The following is a 23,427-nucleotide window of genomic DNA, read 5'->3' as shown; positions in this document are numbered from 1 at the left end:
GAGAACTTTCAGAAGTCTCTCGGCTTTGCTAATGAAATGTTCCCCTTCCCTATATTATTATCTGAAAGTCTATAGGGCAGACAAGCAAGAGGATGTATTATGAAGGGAACATTTTGGGGTCCCTTGACCTTGCTAGGTGTATTCCCCTGTCCTATACAGTTACCTGCAAAGGTTACCAGGCAGATAAGCAAGAGAGCATGTAATCTTTTTTGTTTATGCCTCTGGATATGGTCCTAGAATAATACCCTAATAAGTAACTAACCTTAAGCAAGGGTAAAGAGTAAACAGGATTAAGGGAGGCTCCTTCTACATTATCTGCATTCCTTTGATGTAGAATCTTTCTACATTGTCTGCATTCTTTTGGGGTGTCTACATTCTCTTGGGGGACATAAAAACTCTGTGAGCTCCTTGCATCTTTGGCTCTGTATGAAATGGTCCTGTAATAAACAGACTATTGATTACAGCCCCTTCTCATTATTCTGGTGGCAGTACAGGCCCATTACTCCCATTGTGCTACCTCACTGTATAAATTAGTATTAGAGGCGTATGAATACGTATTAGAGGAGAAAGGGGCTGAGAAATATGAAAGATATAGATTGTTGTCAGAGAGTAGTGGTTAATGATTTTGGAGATGAAGCATTTCCAAAGTATCTTGGCATGTGCCTGAAGGAGAATGGAAGTTTTGAGATCGCAAGAATTAAGAAGTTCAAGAAACTGTAATAGGATATATAGAGATCATTAAAATGGACACTGAGTCTTAGAAGATAATGTCAAGAGAAGAAATGGAGAGAAATATTGTGATACATGTGCCAAAATTATCAGAAAAGATGAGAAAATGGACAGGTGGTCACTATATAATCGTAACAAGCAAGAGGAAAAGGGGGCTAGCATGAAATATTAAGAAAAAGGTCCTGAGTGATAGCAGCAGAGTATGGAAATTGCAGTGGGGAGCCAGTAGCATGTCAAATTCCCTAATATGCTCAGTGAGATATTCATAGAAAAGAAAAAAGCATCTAGCATTAGGGATAGCAGTTGGATATTGGAGTCCTTAGAAGAAAGTTAATTAATTAATCATGAAGCAATTTTAGGCAACCAGTATATGAGAGGCACTGTGCTAAGTACTGGGGGTACAAAAGCAACAATGAAACAGTTCCAATTCTTAAGAAGCTTATGTTTTACCAAGGAAGATAACAGGTACATATATTAAGTATATGCAAAATAATACAATTTGGGGGTAGCATTAACACAAAGATAGAATGGGCATAGGAGGAACAAATCCATATTAAAGAAAAATTTTATGTGTGTTTGTTGACGATGAAACAAGATTCCAAAGAGCATAATGAAAGAAATAGACAAAGAGATGATAAGAATCAGGTGAGAAATATGCCTAGGAGAAATAGGGATAAGTAAAGGGTAACTTAGAAGCTGGACTGGGTTTGTAGGGAGATTACAAGCATTAGGGAAGAAAGAAATTATGAGGCAAATTGGAGAGGCATGTTCATCATAAATAAAAGCAAAGTACCAAGTAGACAATGGTATTTAATGTATAAACTAGTAGGAATAAAAAAAAGCTGTTCCCAAAGTGTTGGCACCTTTCAGACTAAAACACAATGCCACTTGTACTCAGTCAGCTACTTGCATAGCACTAGCACCAAGACAAGGCAGATGAATAAATATAAACCAGCAGCAGCCTTCCCCCTAGTGCTCTAGACTTTTTCTAGGATGGTACCCACCAGAGCAACTGGTAGTTGTACTTCTCATCTTTTGACACCTCAGTCATAATTAAGAATTGCCTTCAGATTCTCCTCTGATCTTGTCTTTATTTTGCTGGGATCCAGGGTCCAGCTTCAATCCACTTCCTTCCCCCTCCCCCTACATAGTCTATATTATCATTATCCCCAATCTCTATTATCCCCTTCAAACCCATTACTGGGCAATATAGTTGATACCAAGAGCCTCAGTTACAGGAGGAATGGTTGTATTGCATGACTAGTCTAGTATTACATGACCAAGCAATTTCAGTTCAATTGTATTTCAGCATGTTCTTCTGATGTTAATATATACCAGCTACTCAGATAGTATGCAAGGATGCATAGTCTTGAGAGCCAAAGCTCCATTCAGAGGAAGAGATTGTCTGAATTCACAAAGGAAAGATTTAAATCCTTCAAAAACATACTTTCTACAACCCACCACATATATTATTTTCTGAGTGTATCCCTACACCTTACTCCAAGGGGGCAAATAGTAACCCTGCTAGCTGAAAGACAACCAAAAAAAGGTCATTTATCATCATAGTTGTATTCTAGGTACTATGCTTATACCTACGGAAAAAAAAAATATTAAGAGATGTGAAAAGGAAGGAGCCACCCACACAGCTATCACAAGGAAACTAGCCTTTATCAAAGGCCAAATACACATATATATATATATATATATATATATATATATATACATATATATATATATATATATGGCACTCTCAGGCAGTACAAAAAGGAAAAAAAATTTCCTGACCTCAAGAACCTTATATTCTAATTCTACCTGGATGCCTGTCCATCCTACCCTTACTACTAACATACCAATCCATCAGAAAGAGACGAGAAGGGATATGGGCCTGAGGGAAGTATATATTTAAGCCTCAGATGAAAAGATTAAAGTTAAGGTGACTATGAAGTAAATTATCAGATCTTTCCTTGGACATTATATAGCACTTCCATTTATAGCTTTCCAACCTATTTATTATGTAGTATTGTGCTATCATATTATAAATATAATTTTATATATTTGTGTCTTGTCCCCTTGTTAGACTACAAACTATGACAGCATAGATGCCATGGCTTTTTTCAAGTTGTTACTTCTCCCCAATACCCAGCACAGAGCTTTCTTTATACAGTTGCTGTCTTTATTTTTTTTAATGAGACCATGAATGATAGAACATGACATAGCAGATAGATTGTAGGACTTCATTTCAAGAAGAGCTAAATACAAATCCCAACTCAAATCCTTACCAGTTGTGTGACCTTAGGCAGACCACAGAATCAGAATCCCATGTTGAAAAGGACCTCATCAAGTCATCTAATTTAACCCATACACCAAAAAACTCCTTGCTACAACATAACCATCAAGTGGCAATCTAGCTTCTGAAGTCCTCCAAGGAATGGGAATTCACCATCCCATTCCACTTTTGGACTGCTCTGATTATCAGGGATTTTTTCTTGATGTCAAGTCTCAATTTGCCTCTTTCCAATTGCCAACTTAGTTTAAACAGTCTCAGTTTCCTCATGGCTAAAACAGGGATAATGATAGCACCTGCCTCAATGGATTTTTTTAAGGATCAAATGAGATAAATAAATAAAGTGCTTTTTTTTTTTTCAAATCTCAAAACACCACATCTTACTCGCTGAGCCACCTGGCCACCCCTAACTTTCTAACTCTTTCTCAAGGTTGGACTCTGCTTCCAGTGGGGGTGGGGGTGTACTGTCCCAGGCTTCAGGGGTTTTGTATCATCTGCTTGATTCTCCACTATCTGTAGGCCCATAGCTCCAGAAGCAACTGCTATTGCTGCTGCCAATGCCACCATCTCTGCCCCCCGGGGCTGAGGCCAAACTGTACACCTCTTTCACTCAGGTCCCACCGAGTTCCTCCACTGACCTTCTACACTGTCCTCAGCGTTTGTGGGTTAAGAAATATGGAAACTGCCACAGCTTCCAGTGATTCAGTCCCCTGGGGCCTTCTCTGGCTCCCTCTATGCTGGTGTGGCTCATGCTGGTCTGTGTTCCACTCCCTGCGTAAGATATACCCTTCCTTTGGACCTTCCAAGCTATCTTGGGCTGTAGATTTGTTTCACTCCATCATTTTGTGGGTTCTGCAGCTCTAGAATTTGTTTAGGGTCATTTTTTACAGGTATTTGGAGGAGTCTGGGGGAAGAGTTCAAGCAAGTCCCTGCTTTTACTCTGCCATCTTGGTTCCACCCCCACATCAATGTCAGTTATTATGATTAATTGCCACTGAGACTAGCTATGTGATTGGAGAAGTCATTTTCTGAGCCTCAATTTTCCCATTCGTACAATGGCCATACAAATATCTGCAGTACTTGCTTCACAGGGTTCTTGTGGGGATTTACTAAAACGATATATATAAGTGCTTTCCCTTAAAGTGCTATATATTACATCATTATTATTTGTATCACTGAGTTGATGACAGACACAGAAACCTCAGCACGTATTCTCTTTTAGGCTTCTGAGGGTACATTTTCATTAAAATGTCATACTGATGAGTAAAGCATCAGCACCAGAGTCAGGAGGACCAGAGTTCAGTTCCGGCCTCACACACTTAACACCCACACACACACACACAAAAAAACTAGCTGTGTAACCTTGGGCAAGTTACTTAACCCCAATTGCCCTCCAAAAATAAAAAAATAAAAAAATGATAAAAAATAAATAAAATGTCATACTGAGTCACAGAATTTTAGGGTCTTAAGGGATCTCGGTGACCTTTAGTCCAATCCATATCTAAACAAGTCTCCACACTATTAAAAAAAAAAAGGCATCATCCAGCCTTTATTGAAAGACTTTCAGTGGGGGGAACATACCATTTCCTAAGATAAAATTATCACATAAAAATATTTCACCTAGAAAACCCCTAAAGCAAAAAGTTTTGTCCCACTCTCAACTTTCATAAATATCATGAGCAGCCCATAACTAAGGCCCCTGTCATGTAAGGTGATGACTATTTAGCTCACTTGCCAGCATTACATTGGACCCAATTAACTCTAAGGAGAGGCTTGAATGTTTCAGGCAGGACCTCCCAGGTTTCCTGTCACATTTTTAATCCTACATATTCCACTGAAAGTCATTTTCAAAACAGTCTCTAGCCCAAGTTTTGTTTATTTTGCCCAGCAATTTCAGAATAACCTTGGGGTATAGGCATGCATCAACATGACAGAGCTTCAACACAAACATTTCTTGTGTTCCTATTTGAGTAATGGGGACCTTTTGCAGGCAAGTGCCCTGGCTGTTTAAAGGGTGTGATATCTTTCTTTTTCTCATTTAAAGTGCTATTAAAGCTAGGCATAGAAGAGACAGAAGTTTTATTAGCTGCATGGCATTTCAGGCTAGGGATTTAGCTTTTGCCATCACCTCTAAACCTTAGGTTAAATGTGCACTGGATCCATTAAGGGTCTTAATAATTTATTTGGCTCATCGCTCCTTAAAAATATGTAATGCTGGGGCAACCAGGAATTTTTCCATGAAATTACCTGTCATGGCCATTGCTGGATGTCTCAGAGTCTCTGTCTGTTACCAAAGACTGCAGTTATGCATCTTTTACAGGGTGCCACTGCAATCTCTCTGTCCCTTTATTTCAAGTGAGAGTTTCCTTAGGTTTATTTCAGCAGAAAAGAAAGCTGTAGAATATAAATGGGGTGATATTGGCAGCAGGCATTCAAGGGCTCCAGAAAAAGCTTGAGAGAACAATCTGTTGGAAACACAGGCCATGCCACTATATAGCTGTATAAGAATTCTTCCTCATCAGAGTTGACTCAGATTGGGAAAATAAGAAATTGTTACAGGAGAGCAAAGGAGGAGGCATGATGGCCAAAAGGTCTTTTAAGTGGCCATAATTTAGCAGCATGAAGGCACAGTTTAGTCTCAATAGCTCAGATTTTTATATGCTCTGACTGTCTCACCTTCTCAGGGAATTCACTTTCAGCTGTCTCTTGTGAACCCCATACACTTTATGATCTAGTATTTCAGGATGTCAGAAATCCCATTGTATATAAATACCTATGTTTAAAGGGTTCTTACTTGGCATTATGAAATACTCTTCAGTTTGCCTCAAGACTAAAACTTTATCAAGGAAGGTTATGTTATTGCCTCTGAAATTTTAAATTAAAAAAAAAAAAAAGATTTTGGACATAGCCAACAGGGGAATTTGTTTTCCTTGATTATGCATACTTATAGCAAGAGGTTGAGGGGTGGGGTTAAAGACAAAATAATAATATTTGATAATATTAAGAAATAAATTTTAATTTAAAAAAGACCTCTCAAGCAATGTTCTCATTTCTATAAGTCAGTTAATTTTTAAAAAAGTAATAAAATGCCCTTTATCATTAAGCTTTGACATCCATCACTCCCTCAGGATAACTGAGAGATAGTAATATAATCAAATAAAATGGATATAGGGTGGATTGTGGGAGCTGTTATGTATGAGTCCATGGTCTAGGAAAAGGTAAGGTACCTAGAGAGATCAAAAGAGGGCTATAAAACCATTTATCACTTGAAGCCCAAGGAACAATTTGAAAATAAACCTACCTTCCCTGAGTCAGAAAGATTGTCTGATAAACCAAATTCTTGAACAAGAATGCTAAACATTTTGTGAGTACTGTGGTGGTAACTGGGAAAAGGGAGGTGTAATGTAATGCCAAAAGAAAGGCAACTTCCCAGGTTCAAAATACCAGCATAGGTGCTCTCCATTTTACTCAGTGACAAACCCAGAACAGAGAAGATCAAAACATGACATCATTCAAAATACAGCATTTACTAAGTGTGATTAAATAATCTCCAAGTACTACCTCACCCCAGGACCTTCCAATCATTCAATCAATTACAAAGTCCCTGTTCTAAATACTTCTCCACCCCTAGGCTATACCTTCTTTTGGTCCACCACAAAACCCCTCTTCTCAAATGGAGATTAGTTTCCAAACATAAGTAAAGTACCTTCATTTGTCAATCACAGAGCACAATAAGGTCAAAAGTTCCCCACCCCTGGATCACAATTGAATCTATCCCAGAGTTACACCAAGTTTAAACACAGCACTTAATACCCAAATGGAGGTCTTTTCTTCATCTTGACACTAGTCAAGTTCTCAGCAATCTTAGTTCCTAGGGAGACAAGGCTTAGCAAGGCCATAAGATACATTGCCAGTCCCTTCATGAATTTATCCTCTGTCTGTAGAACAGTCCTAGAACCCCTGAACACATTAGCAAAGCCCTCTCCCAGGATTTCTGTAAACATACAACAAGAAAATCCTTCTTCAGGGCTTCTGAACCAACAGAAAGGCTCCCAGACCCCTGCAACAACAGCACTGTCCTTCACCAGTGGACAGTATTCACTCTGTCTGCAGGACAGTCTCCAGACCCCTGCAACAACAGCACTGTCCTTCACCAGTGGACAGTATTCACTCTCTGTCTGTAGGACAGTCTCAGGGCATCTTAGTGAACAGCCAGGTTCCAGGACTTCTTCAACAAAAGGACTGTCTTTCACCAGTGGACAAATCTGGCAAAACAACATCAAAACAGACAGACAAAGTACCAGCAAAACAGCCATGTCTCCTCAGTCCTTGGCAGCTCCGGGGGCAGGTCTCAAAAGTCCAGGGCAATTCAAAGCGGCCACCAGCAATTCTCTTAGTCTCTCTCTCTCCACGAGGTGCTGCTTCCAAAAAGATCTTCCGCTTCTCTTTTGTCTCTCCAAATCTATGTCACAAGCTCCTCCCAGTTCAGGACTTTCTTTTCACATCAACAAGTCCATCCCACAGGTGGGATTAACAAGCTCTGGGTTTTAACACAATCAATTTGAAAACCAAGCCAATACAGGGGAATCTTTAATTGCCATTACTATCACAGGAGGCAAAAGGAATTTTATGATGTTAAGCAGAAAGGACCTCACAGATCATCTAGTACCATCACTTAATTTTAATGAGAAGAAAACAGACTCAGAGTAAGTTAGTGACTACATGTTTATGTAATCTAATCTCCACTTGGCCCCCTCCAAAGCAAGCTCATCCTTTCATTGCCCCTTAATGAAGTTTTTATCCAACTCCCACAGATGTTATGAAACTTCCCTTCACTCCTCAAATCTCCCACATCACCACTACTCCACCCTCTCAGGTCTCCTCCCTTTGTCTATATTTCAAAATCCCATTACATAAACATATATTCTCTTCTCTTTTGCTACATACAGCCTTTGGTTTTTTTTTATTTACCCTGATCCTCATCAATGCCAATATCTCTAATCTGTTCTCTTGATCCCATAAATTCCTCATCTCCACCTCTCAGAAACCTTTTTTATTTCCTTTAAAACTCAAGTGCCAGGGCAGCCAGGTAGCACAGCAAGTAAGAGCACCGGCTCCAGTGTTGAGAAGACCTGGAGATTGAATCCTGGGCTCAGACACTTAGCACCCACCCAGAAACACCTGGCCGTGTAACCTTGAGCAAGTTACTTAACACCAATTGCTTAGGGGTGGCCAGGTGGTTCAGCAAGTAAGAGCACCAGCTCCAGTGTCGGGATGACCTGGATCAAATCTGGGCTCAGATACTCAGCATCACACCCAGAAATAACTGGCCATGTAACCTGGAGCAAGTTACTTAACCCCAATTGCTTAAAAAAAAAAAACCTCAAGTGCCACTTTCTATCTCATATTGTTTCCCACCCCCATTAAATTTGTTTAGTCTTACACAGGATAATAGGGATAAGGACTTGAACTATGATTTTACTAGCATAGTGAAGTCCTTAGTGAGGCAACTTTCTATCAATGTAAGCTGGCATCTACTTTGCAATTTATAGTTGCAGAGACATAAATGCCTAAGTCCCAAAAGGATTTCTGACTATAATTTTAACTGAATGATTAGAAATGTGATCCAAATAAAATGCTGAAATCTAGAGACAGATCCAGAAGAGACTTCCAGTCATTTATTTATTCATTGGCTCATATCCTTCCATCAACTGTTGAACATTGCAATGTTGAACTGCCTTTGCTAAGCAAGATGCAGAATATAAAGTGACCCATGTACTGAATGCTGAATCTCTGACCTAGGTAGGATGTATTCATATGGGAAAGACCTTTCAGAACACAACAGTGGGGGCAGCTAGGTGGTGCAGTGAATAGAGCCCTGGCCCTGGAGTCAAGAGGACTTGAGTTAAAAATTGACCTCAGACACTTAACACTTATTAGCTGTGTGACCTTGGGCAAGTCACTTAACCCCAATTGCACTGCCTCCCCCCCTTCAAAAAACAGACAAAAAAAAGGAAGGGGACAATGATTTGAGATATTTCTACTGTCCTATTTCCCTCCCTTGCTCTCATTCCCATCTCCCATTCCACCTTTCCTACTATAAATCACAAATATGGTACAATGCTTTGCACATAGTATGTGCTCAATGAAAGCTTTTTCATTCATATATTTGTTCATTCCTTCCAGAGTCAAAGTAGAGTAATGACTTAAGCTACTGGAGGTCTCCTTCTATGGCATCTGATAAAATAGTTACCTTATTTGATCTTTACAAAATCCTGGGAGGTAGGAGATTTTATTATCCTAATTTTACAGAGAAGGAAATCGATTCAGATGGAGGTTAAGTGACTTACCTAGGGTCACATATCTAATATCTGAGGCTAGATTTCATTTTGAGTCTTCCTGACTCCAGGAAGACTGAAAATGCTGTAGGTAAAGGATGATAAGAGAACTCTAGATTTATTTCTCACCAGATGTTTTATCTTGGGGAAAAAAAAACATTTAATTGTGGGCAGCTAGGTGGTGCAGTGGATAGAGCACTGGCCCTGGAGTCAGGAGGACCTGATTTCAAATCCAGCCTCAGACACTTAACACACACACACACACACAAAAAAAACTAGCCATGTGACCTTGGGCAAGTCACTTAATCCCAATTGCCCTCTGAAAAGCAAAAAAAAAAAAAACATTTAATTGTTCTGAACCTCCATTTCCTTGTCTATAAGATAAGGGGCTGAAAATGATCTCAAAAAATCATCATAGCTCTGGAATGTTGTGAGGCTATAACACCCATACGAAAGAAGGTGAAGTGATAGGAATCTTCTGAAAAAGCCAGGGCAGGAAGAACATGGCAGAGGTAGTAAGAATACAGCTCATGATTTGCAGGAGTGAAGTCAAGGTGGCAGGGTAAAACACTCAGTTGAGCTCTCCCAACATTCCCCTCCAAACAACTTTAAAATAATGCCTCAAATCAAATTCTAGAGTGGAAGAACACACAAAAGGTCAGAATGGGACATTCTTCCAGAGAGATCTGTGACACAGAAGGAGGCTGGTTTGTAGTCAACATGGATGAAATACCAGTGATGGGACTAGGTGGTAGAGACAGACACAACAGTAGTTTCTGGAGCTTTCAAGCCAGAGATGGTAAGAGGACCTGGCAACTGGTCAGAAAGAGATTACAGTTTATGCCTCTACTAGCACTGGATGAAGGAGCAGATGCTGTTTGTTAATGTCATTGCTTATATCCACTCATGAGTCATATTCAAGGGCAAAGAGGAGCACTCTTGGTCAATAGAGAGTAGAAGCCCTAAGGGGTAGTATCATTTCCAACCCTAAGGAACTGGAGACCCTTAGGAATAGTATTTTTCCAACCCAAGGAAGGAGGGAACCTGAAGAGCAGTATTAATTGCAATCCCAAGGAAGGAGGAGCCCTTCATGGGTAAGAAACAGAGTGAAGACCAAGAGAATAGAGACCACATGTTTCCCCAGATCACATTCCACCTTGAAGCCACCCAAAATTTCCAAACTTCCATAACTAGCACTGAAAAAATCAGTGTGAAAAAGCCCGAAGCTTGAGGGAGAGCCCCTTCCTCCCATGCCAAGAACAGAACCCAACATTAACATAAAGCTCCTAATAAAAAAAATAAAGTATAAAAATGACAAGCAACAGCAACAGCAAAAAGCACCCAAACATGAAAACCTACGGTGGTGACAGAGAAGATCAAGAAACAAACTTATAAGAAAATGGTCAAGTCAAAACATCTACAAGCAATGTTTCAAAGAAAAAAAAAGTAAATTAGACAAGCACAAAAAGATTTAAAAATTGTCACAATCAAATAAGAGTAGTAGAGGACAAATTAAGTCAATAAATGAAAACAAGGAAAGAAAATTATGAAGAAAATTAACAAATTGGTAAAGGAGGTACAAAAATAGTGAAGAAAATAACACATTAAAAAACAGAAATGGTCAAATGGGAAAAGTACAAAAATTCATTGATAAAAATAGTTCCTTAAAAATTAGAATTGGACAAGTGGAAGTTAATGATTACATGAGACATCAAGAAGCAATAAAACAAGGGGAGGCCAGGTGGATCAGCGAGTAAGAGCACCGGCTCCAGTGTTGGGATGACCTGGAGATTGAATCCCAGGTGCAGACACTCAGCACCACACCCAGAAATAACTGGTCATGTAACTTTGAGCAAGTTACTTAACCCCGATTGCTTAAAAAAAAAAAAGAAGCAATAAAACAAAGTCAAAAGAATGAAAAAATACAGGAAATATGAAATATCTCATTAGGAAATCAACTGACCAGAAAAGCAGATTGAGGAGTGTTAATTAAGAATTACTGGATTACCAGCAAGTCATGATCAAAGAAAGAACCAAAACACCATATTTATCAAGGAAAACTGTACCAATATCCTAGAACCAAAGGGTAAAATAGAAATTTAAAGAAACCACTAATCTCCACCAGAAAGAGATCCCAAAATAAAAACTCTCAGGAATGTGATAGTCAAATTCTACAGCATTGAGAACAAAGAGAAAATGCTTAAAGCATTATTCTCATACCATGAACCCACAGTCAGGATCATGCAAGGTTCATCAGCTAACACGTTAAAGGGGAAAAGGACTTAGAATATGATACTTTGGAATACAAAAGAACTGGGATTACAACTAAGAATAACCTATCCAGCAAAACTAAGTATAATACTTCAAGAGGAAAATGGATATTTAATGAAATAGAGGAGTTTCAAGAATTCCTGATGAAAAGACTGGAGCGAATAGAAATTTGACTTGCAAATACAAAACTCAAAAGAAGCATAGAAAAGTAAACATGAAAGAAATCATAATAAAAGACTCAATAAGATTAAGTTGCTTATCTTTCCATATAGGGAGATGATATACATATCTGTTAAGAACTTTAACATTATTTGGACCAATTAGAAGGATTCTACATAGAAAGAAGGTTCAGGGGTGAATCAATCATATTGGGATACTGTAAAAAAAAAAAGAAAGAAAGAATGGATAGGTGAGAAAGAGAGATGTCTGGGGAGAAGAGGGAAAGGAGAGGAAGAATGTGGAAAACTATCTCACATAAAAGAAATTCACACAGAAAAGCTTTTATACTAAAGTGGGAAATGGGTGGAGGGAGGCCAAAAATACAAACCTCATTCACATCTAAATTGGTTCAAAGAAAGGATATATCTAATACCCAATTGATAATAGAAATTTTAACCAATAGAGAAGTAGGAATCAAAGGGGAGAAGATGAAGGGGGGAGGGAGTGATAAAAGGGAGGGCAGATAAATGAAACAAAACAGACTTTCAAAAAGGGACAGAATAAAAAAAGAGAATGAAGGAAAAACAGAAATAGAATGGAAGGAAATATATACTTAGCGATCATAACTGTGAATGGAAATGGGATGAACTTATCCATAAAACTGAAGATAATAAAAAAAACTGCAATCAAACAATATGCTATTTACATGAAATATGCTTGAAACAGAGATGCATACCCAGAGGTAAAATAAGTTCCAGAGTAGAATCTATTATGCTTCAGCTGAAGTAAAAAAAAAAAAAAATGCAAGGGTAACAACCATGATCTCAGACAAAACAAAAGCAAAAATAGACCTAATTAAAAGAGATAGGAGCAGCTATATAGCTCTGTGTGACCTTGTGTAAGTCATTTAAACTCTGTTTTTCTTAATCTACTGGAGAAGGAAATGGCAAACCACTCCGGTCTTTGCCATGAAAACCCCATGAACAATATGGTCCACAGGGTCACAAAGAATCATACATGACTTAAAAATGGAACAATAGCAAAAGGGATAAGCAGGGAAATCACATCTTGGCAAAAGGGGACAATAAATAATGAAGTAATGTTAATACTAAATATATATGCACCAAATGGTACAGTATCTAAATTATTTTTTTAATTTATTTATTTTTAGTTTTCAACATTCACTTCCATAAGCTTTTAAGTTTTCAATTTTCTTCCCTTCTCTCCCCTGCCCCTTACCCAAGACAGCATGTAATCTGATAGAGGCTCTACACATACATTCATATCAAGCATATTTTTACATTAGTCAGGTTGTAAAGAAGTATTATAACCAATGGGAGGAACCACAAGAAAGAAGAAACAAAAAAAACAAAAGAAAAAAAGTGAACCAATAGTATGAGTTGATCTGTATTAAGACTTCATAACAGGGCGGCTAGGTGACTCAGTGAATTGAGCACTGCCCCTGGAGTCAGGAGTACCTGAGTTCAAATCCAGCCTCAGACACTTAACAGAAAAACTAGCCATGGGACCTTGGGCAAGTTACTTAACCCCAGTTGCCCTCCAAAAAAAAAAGCAAAAAGAAAATACTTCATAGCTCTTTCTCCGCATGTTGACAGCATTTTCTAGCATGAGCCTTTTGGAGTTGTCTTAAATCCTTTCATCGATGAGAAGAGCCAAGTCTATGAAAACTATTCACCACACAATGTGGCTGTTACTGTGTGCAATGTTCTCCTGATTCTGCTCACTTCATTCATCATCAGTTCCTATACATTTTTCCAGGTTTCACAGAATCCAAATTCTTAAAGTAAAAGTTAAATGAACCAAGGAGGAAATAAACCTTACAACTATACTCATGGGGGGACATCAACTATAACCTCTGAGAGTCAGATAAATCTAACTATAAAATAAATAAAAAAGAAATCAAGGAGATGAATAGAAACTTAGAATAGCTATATATAATAGGTCTCTAGAGAAAATTGGGAGGCCATCTCCAGTCATCTTGATTTATATCTTGTCACTGGACCCAGATGACTCTGGAGGAGAAAGTAAGGTTGGTCACTTTGCATAGCCTTCCCTCACTTAAATCCAATTCACTTGCAAATCATGGCATCGATTTCCTGAAATCAAGGTCTTCATCTAGAACAAAAAATGAACAACAACCTGTGAGTAGTAAAGGCTGCCCACTAAGGACCCAACTGGTCAGTTCTTAGGCAGCACAGCTCCTCCCTCCTTCCTTCTCCCTTCTCCATTCTCTCTTCCCTTTCCTCCCTCCTTCCTCCCCCTCTGTCCACATAGGATATCATACCCTTACTTGTGGGTGCTTTGCCCAAAAGAACGTAAATTTTGATCACAAAATACCCCAAGATATCTTGGGGTTTATGGGTTAGATTTCTTTCTTAAGGACCATGACTTAAACCAAATTCACTCTGGCTCTCATTGATTGGTCAACAATAATTGCCAGTACAAGCCCCACTTAGTGGTCATTGTTTGGGCCCTGATTGACTCTGAGTAAATGTAAATAGCAATTGTTTCTGTTTTGACCAGAAACACTAAGGGTCTTCCCCTCCCAGATTTTTTTCTGACTAGGTAATAGAAGCTATTCTTTGCCTCATTTCTTTCCTATCCTTAATCACTGAATGGGCATTGCCTCAGTCAAACTGAAACTTGGGAAAGACATTATCTTAAAAAGAGCAAGGTCTTCTGCTGCATTTGGAGCCATTTCCAGTCAGCCTGATTTGTATCTTGCCAACAGACCCAGATGGCTCCAGAGGAGAAAGAGAAACTAGTTACTTTTCACAGTGCTCCCTCACTTAAATCCATTTTACTTGCACATCCTCTTTGAGAATGAAGGACAAACAACAACAAAAGAGAAAATCTAATGGTAATAAAAAGGAGTATGTCTTTTTATCAGCTGTAGTGGCACCTTTTGTAGTGGCACAAAAATTGACCACGTTTAAAGGAATAGAAACTTCACAACAAAAAGCATAAAAGAAGAAATGTTAAATGTACCCTTTTCAGAACATAACACAATGAAAAATTACATTTAACAATGAGCCATGAAAGCATAGATTAAAAATTCATTGGAAACAAAATAATCTAATCCTAAAGAATGAGTGGATCAAGGAACAAATCATAGAAACAATAAATAATTTCATTAGAGAATGACAACAATGAGATAATATAACAAAATGTGTGGGAGGCAGCCAAAGCAGTACTTAGTTGAAAATTTATATCTCTAAATGTGTTCATCAATTATTTAAAAAGAGAGAAATAGCAGATCAATGAATTAGGAGGCCAACTAAATAATATTAAAAGAACAATTTTAAAAGGTTTAATTAAACACCAAAATAGAAATCACAAAAATTAAAGGAGAGTTTAATAAAATTGAAAGTTAAAAATACTGAACTAATGAATAAAATTAGTACCTGGTTTTATGAGAAAAAAACAATAAAACAAACTCTTGGTTAATTTGATTTTAAAAAGAAAAAAAGAAAAACAAATTACCAGTATAAAAAAATTAAATGGGTAAATTCAACACCAATGAAAATTAAATTAAAATAATTATTAGAAGTTATTTTATTCATTTATATTCCAGTAAAACTGATGATTTAAATGAAATGCATGAATATTTCCAAAATATAAACTGCCCATGTTAACAGTGGTAATAGTAATGAAATTTGAATTTCTTTTTGTATTGCTAAGCTGAGAGGTACTTACCACTTAGTAATTAATCAAGCCTCTGTTAAAGAAACAGAAGGTATGAACCTCTGTTGCTGACATAAGAGGAAGGGGTTGGCTGAAACAGGAGGAGCTAATGCCATAGGTGTATATAAGGAGAAGTCTCTGGGTTAGACAGATCTTCTTGGAGCAAGCATCATGGAGGCAGAAGCTGCTGCCACCAGGGAGGCTGAAGAGGAAAGGCCTCCCAGGCTAGAGAGAATGATTTTTATTTGGAGAACCTGGATGAAGTGATTTTTGATTCTGGGAACCAGTTGAAACTTCTGCTGAGTCTGAGGGCCAGCCAGAGCTTCTGAGGATTTCTGAGGGCCAGTCAAAACTGAGGGCCAGCCAGAGCTGCTGAAGCTTCTGAGGATTTCTGAGGGCCAAAGACTGAGGAAGCATGACTGTGAGGCTGGTACTTTGAATGAACCTGTTTGTGGCTTTGTTGAGCCTTGACTTCTTGGGAACAGAGACTGTGAAGGATTTAAGGTGGACTGGACGCTGTGAGCTTCAGCATGGAACAGGAAGTGCTCAGACAGCTGGACAAGGATCTAGGAGTTGAGTGCCTTTGAACCCAGGTGACAGTTTGATGAATACAGGTAGGATCTGGGACCATGGAAGGGGATTCAGGGAATCTGAGAGACCACCCTGAGTCAAGCTGAAAGAAGACTTTACTTGGATACTGTGTACTGAGTGAGAAATTGTAATTTACTAGTGACCTAGGGGTGAAAGGTTTGTATATTTGCTGATGATTGAATAGTGAATAAGTGACTGAGTTAACTTAGTGTGCCCCATGAGAGGAGAATTTTGACTATTGTATTTTGTGTCCCTTAAGGAGGCAAACTTCTTTAAGGATGATTGAATGATTGAGATGATTAATAATTGAGTTACTAAATGATTGTTCTTTGTTCAAAACTTTGTGACCACTGTGGTGAAAACTATGTGGCCATTTACTGTGATAAGTTGTTATGAATGCTGTATTTTGATTATCTGTGATAAGTTGTAACATTGTGAATACTGTACCTTGATTTACTGTGAATGTTCTGCTCTAATTTGTTATTGAATAAATAGAGTGTTCACTATACTGTGTAATCAGAATCCTGAAAAGCTATTCATAGCAGCATTCTTCTGGAAAGCTGCTCATGCTTGGCTTTACAACAGTAGATGAAATATGATACTTAACGTTTTCTTAGTAAAAGAATTGTACAAGTGATAAATGAGCTTCCTGAGAAAAAATCATCAGGGCCACATGGATTTACAAGTGAATTTAACCAAATATTTAAGAAATAATCCCAATACTATATAAACCATTTGAAAAAAATAGAGTGCTACTATTTTTTTTATGATATCAACATGGTTTTGATACTAAAGCTAGGGAAAGCAAAAACAAAGAAAGCTACAGACCAATTTCTTTAATAGATATTGATGCGAAATTTAAATAAAATTCTAACAAGGAGTTTACAGCAATATATCACAAAGACTATACTGTATGATGAGATGGGATTTATACCAGGATTGCAGGGCTGGTTCAATATTAGGAAAACTATCAGCATAATTTACCATATCAATAACAATAACAGCAAACATCATATGACTATATCAGTAGCTGCAAAAAAAGCCCTTGGTGAAACACAACACCTATTCCTGTTTAAAACACTAGAAAGCATAAGAATCAGTGGAGTCTTCCTTGAAATGATGAGAAATATCTATCTACAATCAAGAGTAAGCTATATCTGTAATGGGGATAAACTTAAAGCCTTCCCAATAAGATCAGGAGTTAAGTAAGGATGTCATTATCACCATTGTTGTTCAATATTGTATTAAAAATACTATTAGAAATAAAACAAGGAAAACAAATTGAAGGAATAAAAAGAAGCAATAAGAAAACAAAAATATCATACTTTGCAGATGACATGATGGTATACTTGGACAATAAACTAAAAAACAAAATGAAACAATTAACAGTTTTAGAAGTTACAGGGTAGCTCTTCCTTTGAGCCATCCTAGGTAATCATTCAAAATGGTGAGGTACTCTCTTGATCCAGAAAACCCCACAAAATCATGTAAGTCAAGGGGTTCAAATCTCCGGGTCCACTTCAAGAACACCCGTGAAATAGCCCAAGCTATCAAGGGCATGCATATCTGAAAAGCTACCAAATATTTGAAAGATGTCACATTAAAGAAAGAGTGTGTTCCTTTCCGTCGATATAATGGTGGAGTTGGCAGGTGTGCCCAGGCTAAGCAATGGGGTTGGACACAGGGTTGGTGGCCCAAAAAGAGTGCTGAATTCTTGCTGCATATGCTTAAAAATGCAGAGAGTAATGCAGAACTAAAGGGTTTGGATGTGGATTCTCTTGTCATTTAGCATATCCAGGTTAACAAGCCTCCTAAAATGCGACGGCGTACTTACAGAGCTCATGGTCGAATTAACCCATACATGAGTTCTCCCTGCCATATTGAGATGATACTTACTGAAAAGGAACAAATTGTTCCTAAACCAGAAGAGGAGGTTGCTCAAAAGAAAAAGATAATCCCAGAAGAAACTGAAGAAACAAAAGCTTATGGCACGGGAGTAAATATGACATTAGAGTGCAAATAAAAGTGAAATGAAACCAAAAAAAAAAAAAAAAGAAGTTACAGGGTATAAAATAAACTCATGTAAATTATTAACATTTCTATATAGTACCAACAAAATCCAGCAGGAAGAGACAGAAAAAAAATTCCATTAAAAATAACTGCTGAAAATATAAACTACTTAAAAGCCTGCCTGCCAAGACATACCCAGGGACTTTATGAACACATTTACAAAATACTTTTTACACAAATAAAGATAGATCTAAACAATTGGAAAAATATTGATTTCTCCTTGGTAGTCTGAGGCATAATGATAAAAAAAAATTCTACCTATGTTAATTAACTTAGTTGGTGCCATACCAATCAAACTACCAAAGAATTCTTTTATTGAGTCAAGAAAAATAGTAAGAAAATATATCTGGAAGAACTAAAGATTGAGAATATCAAAGGAATCAGTTTTAAGAATGGAAGGGAAAGCAGTCTGTCAGTTCCAAATTTCAAAATGTGAGATCAGTAGCTTTATTAATATAATGTAATAATTAGTATAATATAATATATAAATCTTATTATTCTTATTTGACAAACAAGGAAACTGAAAGACTAGGTCTTTAAATTAGATCTATTGACTAAATACATTATCTTAAGGATTTGATTACAAATCTTTCTAACTCTTGGTCAAACACTTTTTCCATTATACAATAATAGGTTCCATGTTATCACAACTTCTATTTCATAGTTAAGTTGAAGATTGACAAGTATAATATTTATATTGAAAAATGAATTGAGAGGGGGGGCAAGATGGCAGAGTAAAAGCACAAACTTGAAGTGTTCTCTGGCTCCAGCCATTTCCAATACCTGTAAAAAAAATGACTTTAAACAAATTTTAAAACTACAGAACCCACAGAGTGACAGAGAGAAACAAATCTACTGAAGGCAGCCTGGCAGGCCAACAAGAAAGGTCCATCACAGTGCACTGGGAGCAAAGCAGCAGCCCCCCTGAGCCATGTGGTTCTGGCCCCAGGGTGGCCCCAAACAGCGGCAGCCTGAGCAGACTTCAAGAGAGTGAATTACCAACAGCTGTGGTGGTTTCCAGACTTCTCAACCCATAAACTCCAAAGAGAAAATAAAAGATCCTTGGGGAATTCTATTCGAAGAGTGAAGGAAGAGTTCAGTCTGGCCCCTGCCCCTGGGGCAAGAAGTAGCTGAGGCTTGGAAGCTGCAGCTGCTGCTGCATGGCTACTTCCAGAGCTCCTGGCCTGTAGATCATAGGGAGACCAAGCAACCATTCAGAGGGTAATCGCTCTTGCTTTGACCTGCTTGGATTTGGATCACTGTCTTGGGTGATTGTCCTGGGGTGTGTGGCCAGTATGCCAGAGCTTGTGGGGGGGCTGTAGAGAGGGTGCCCAACTAATATCTCTGGCAGCTGTGAAAACCCCAGCAATTTGGGACAAAGTTCTCTCCATTCTGAAAGCAGAGTTCTATTATGGCAAAGAGCTCAAAAGTCAAGTAATTGGAGAGATGAGCAAGCAGAGGAAGCACGATCAGACCATACAATCCTTTTTGGGGGACAAAAAGGATAAAAGCATGAAACTGGAGGATGTCAAAATCTTCCAAGAAAAATATAAACTGGTCACAGGCCATGGAGGAATTCAAGAAGGATTTTGAAAATCAAGTAAGAGTAGTGGAGGAAAAGCTGAGAAGAGAAATTACAACAATGCAAGAAAATCATGAAAAACAAGTCAACAGCCTGCTAAAGGAGACTCAAAAAAATGCTGAAGAAAATAACACCTTAAAAAGTAGACTAACTCAAATGGCAAAAGAAGTCCAAAAAGCCAATGAGGAGAAGAATGTCTTAAAAAGTAAAATTGCCCAGATGGAAAAGGAATTTCAAAAATTCACTGGAGATAATAATTCCTTCAAAATTAGATTAGAGCAATTGGAAGCTAATGACTTTATGAGAAATCAAGATACTATAAAACAGATCCAAACAAACAAAAAAATAGAAGGCAATGTGAAATCTCTCATTGGAAAAACTACTGACCTGGAAAATAGATCCAGGAAAGATAATTTAAAAATTATTGGTCTACCTGAAAGCCATGATCAAAAAAAGGGCCTTGATACCATCTTTCAAGAAATTATCAAGCAAAATTTCCCTGATATTATAGAACCAGAGGGCAAAATAGAAATTGAGAGAATGAACAAAATACCTCCTGAAATAGATCCCAAAAAGAAAACTTCCAGGAATATTATAGCCAAATTCCAGAGTTCCTAGGTGAAGGAAAAAAAATAGTGCAAGCAGTCAGGAAGAAACAATTCAAGCATTGTGGAAAAACAACCAGGATAACACAAGCTCTAGTAGCTTCAAATTTAAGGGATCAGAGGCCTTGGAATATGATATTCTGGAGGTCAAAGGAGCTAGGATTAAAACCAAAAATCACCTACCCAGCAAAACTGAGTATCATGTATGAGGGGAAAATATGGTTATTCAATGAAATAGAGGACTTTAAAGCATTCTTGATGAAAAAAACAGAGTTGAACAGAAAATTTGACTTTCAAATACAAGAAGCAAGAGAAGCATGAGAAGGTAAACAGGAAAAAGAAATCATAAGGAACTTATCAAAATTGAACTATTTACATCCTTACATGGGAAAAAAATGATTGTAACTTATGAAACTTTTCTCCTTATAAGGATAGGTGAAGGGAATATAAGTGTGTGTGTGTGTGTATACACACATACATACATATATGTCTATATAGGAGGGTATGTGTGTGTGTATGAATATGTATGTGAATTTGTGTATATATGTGTACAGGTATACATATACAGAGGACACAGAATCAATTGAATAGAAAAGGATGATATTTAAAAGATGAAATTGAGAGGTAAGAGAGGAATATAATGAGAGGAGATGGGGAGAGACAGAATGGGGTAAATTATCACATATAGAAGAGGCAAAGGATAACTGTTACAATGGAGGGGAAGAAAAGGAAGGCAAAAGGGAATGGGTCAACCTTACTGTCATTGAATTCAGCTTAGGGAGGGAATGACATACACATTAAATTGGGTATCTTGCCCTAGAGTAGAGTAGGGGGGAATGGGATGAGAAGGGGCATGATGGAGGGGAGGGGAGGTTGGGGGGAGGGTAGTTAGAAGCATACACTTTTGAAAAGGGACAGGATCAAAGTGGAGGATAGAGCAAGTAGATGGAGAGAAATATAGTCAGTCTTTCACAATATATCCACTGTGGAAATGTTTTGTGTAACTACACATGCACAAGCCTATATTGAATTGCTACATCTCTCCCTCCATTCCTTGTCTCCTCATGCTTCAGCCCTTAAATCCCCAAAGTGCACTTGCAGAGCTCATGGACAGCTCATGAGGGAAAGTAGGAGCCAATCAGAGAACAGGGAGGCTGTGCCCAGAACAGCTTGCATACTCCTACACACTTACCCTTAGTCCCAGAGATTAGTCTCAAGGTTAACAGGGTAAATTGCGTGACAGCACATAATATCTGGCTGAAGCATGAGGAGGTTAGGAATGGAGAGAGAGATATAACAACACTCCTGTCCTGCCAATAAAGCTGTACCTCTTTCCATTTCCACTGACTCGACTTCTCCTTTATGAGACCACGCAGGACATGGCCAGCATGCACACTGAGGACCTGGGAAAGGTAAGATTCAGCTATCTTCAGGTCACAACAGAGGGGGTATGGGGGAGGATATAGGAGAGAGCAGATTGGGGGAGGGGGTATACAGTGGGATCACTATTTTGGGGTGGTGGGTAGGAGAAAGACAGGGAGAAAATTTGTAACTCAAAATCTTGTGGAAATGAATGATGTAAACTAAAAATAAATATAAAATTTAATTTAAAAAATTTGGGACTACATGAAGGCCATGAACAAAAACAAAAGAGTCTATTCATCATCTTTCAAGAAATTTTCAAGCAAAACTGCCTTTATATTATAGAACCAGTAGGTAAAATAGAAATTGCAAGAATAAACCGATCACCTCCTGAAAAAGATCCCAAAATGGATACTCTCAGGAATATTATAGCCAAATTCCAGAGTTCCTAGGTCAAGGAGAAAATATTGCAAGTAGCCAGAAAGAAAGAATTCAAGTATTGTGGAAACAAAATCAAGATAACACAAGATTTAGTAGTTTCTACAGTAAGGAATCAGACAGCTTAGGATATGATATTCCAGAGGTCAAAGGAGCTAGATCAAGAATCACCTACCCAGTAAAACTGATTATAACACTTCAGGGGAAAATAAACATTCAATGAAACAGAGGACTTTTAAGCATTCTTGATGAAAACACCAGAGCTGAATAGAAAATCTGACTTTCAAATACAAGACTCAAGAAAGGCATGAGAAGGTAAACAGAAAAAAGGGATGTTGTGGCTAGGTGGTTCAATGAATAGACCACAGGCCCTGGAGTCAGGAGGACCTGACTTCAAATCCAGCCTCAGACACCTAACACTTACTAGCCCTGTACCTTGGGCACATCGTTTAACCCCAATTACCCTGCCTTCCCCTCTCCAAAGAAACCAAAATAAAAATGAAATTGTAAGGGACTTACTAAAGTTGAACTGTTTACATTCCTACATAGAAAGACAATATTTGTAACTCATGAGACCTTTCTCATTTTTAGAGTAGTTGGAGGGAATGTATATTGACAAAGGGCACAGGGTGAGTTGAATATGAAGGGATGATATCTAAAAAATAAAATTAAGAGGTGTAAGATTAATATAATGGGAGAAGAAGAAAGGGAGAGGTAGAATGGGGTTAATTATCCCACATAAAAGAGGTAAGAAAAAGTTTTGACAGTGAAAAGGAAGAGGGGGGAAGTGGCAGGAGTGAGTGAACTTTACTCTCATCAGAACTGACGCAAAGCGAAAATAATATACACACTCAATTGCGTATAGAGATCTATCTTACCATACAGGAAAGTAGGGGGTAAGGGGATAAGAAAAAGGAAGGCAGATTGGGGGAGGGGGTAGTCAGAAGCAAAACACTTTTGAGGGGGGACAGGGTAAAAGGAGTGAATAGAATAAAAGGGGAGGAAGAGTAGGATGGAGGGAAATATAATTAGTCTTTCACAACATGATTATTATAGAAACGTTTTGGAAGACTACATATATGTACAATCTAGATCACATTGCTTGCCTTCTCAATGAGGGTGAATGGTGAGGGAGGAAGGGTGAGAATTTGGAACTCAGAGGTTTGGAAATTCATGTTAAAATGTTTTTACATGTAATTGGGAAATAAGATATGCAGGCAATGGGGTAAAAAAATTTATCTTACCCTACAGGAAAATAGAAAAAACACTTTTGAGGAGGGACAGGGTGAAAGG

General features: G+C 38.0%; 1 pseudogene; it reads left to right on the top strand.

Annotated features, from left to right (window-relative positions):
* The first annotated feature begins 17,481 nt into the window (after positions 1-17,481).
* Positions 17,482-18,134, top strand: LOC138144468 (large ribosomal subunit protein uL22-like; annotated as a pseudogene).
* Positions 18,135-23,427: the final 5,293 nt, after the last annotated feature.

Source organism: Petaurus breviceps, unplaced genomic scaffold (genome assembly GCF_028583685.1).
Source record: "Petaurus breviceps papuanus isolate PSGF00001 unplaced genomic scaffold, PetGlider_PUasm1.0 90701, whole genome shotgun sequence".
Taxonomy (NCBI): Eukaryota; Metazoa; Chordata; class Mammalia; order Diprotodontia; family Petauridae; genus Petaurus; species Petaurus breviceps.
Note: the sequence above shows the minus strand (reverse complement) of the source record. Positions and strands in the feature narration are given on the sequence as shown.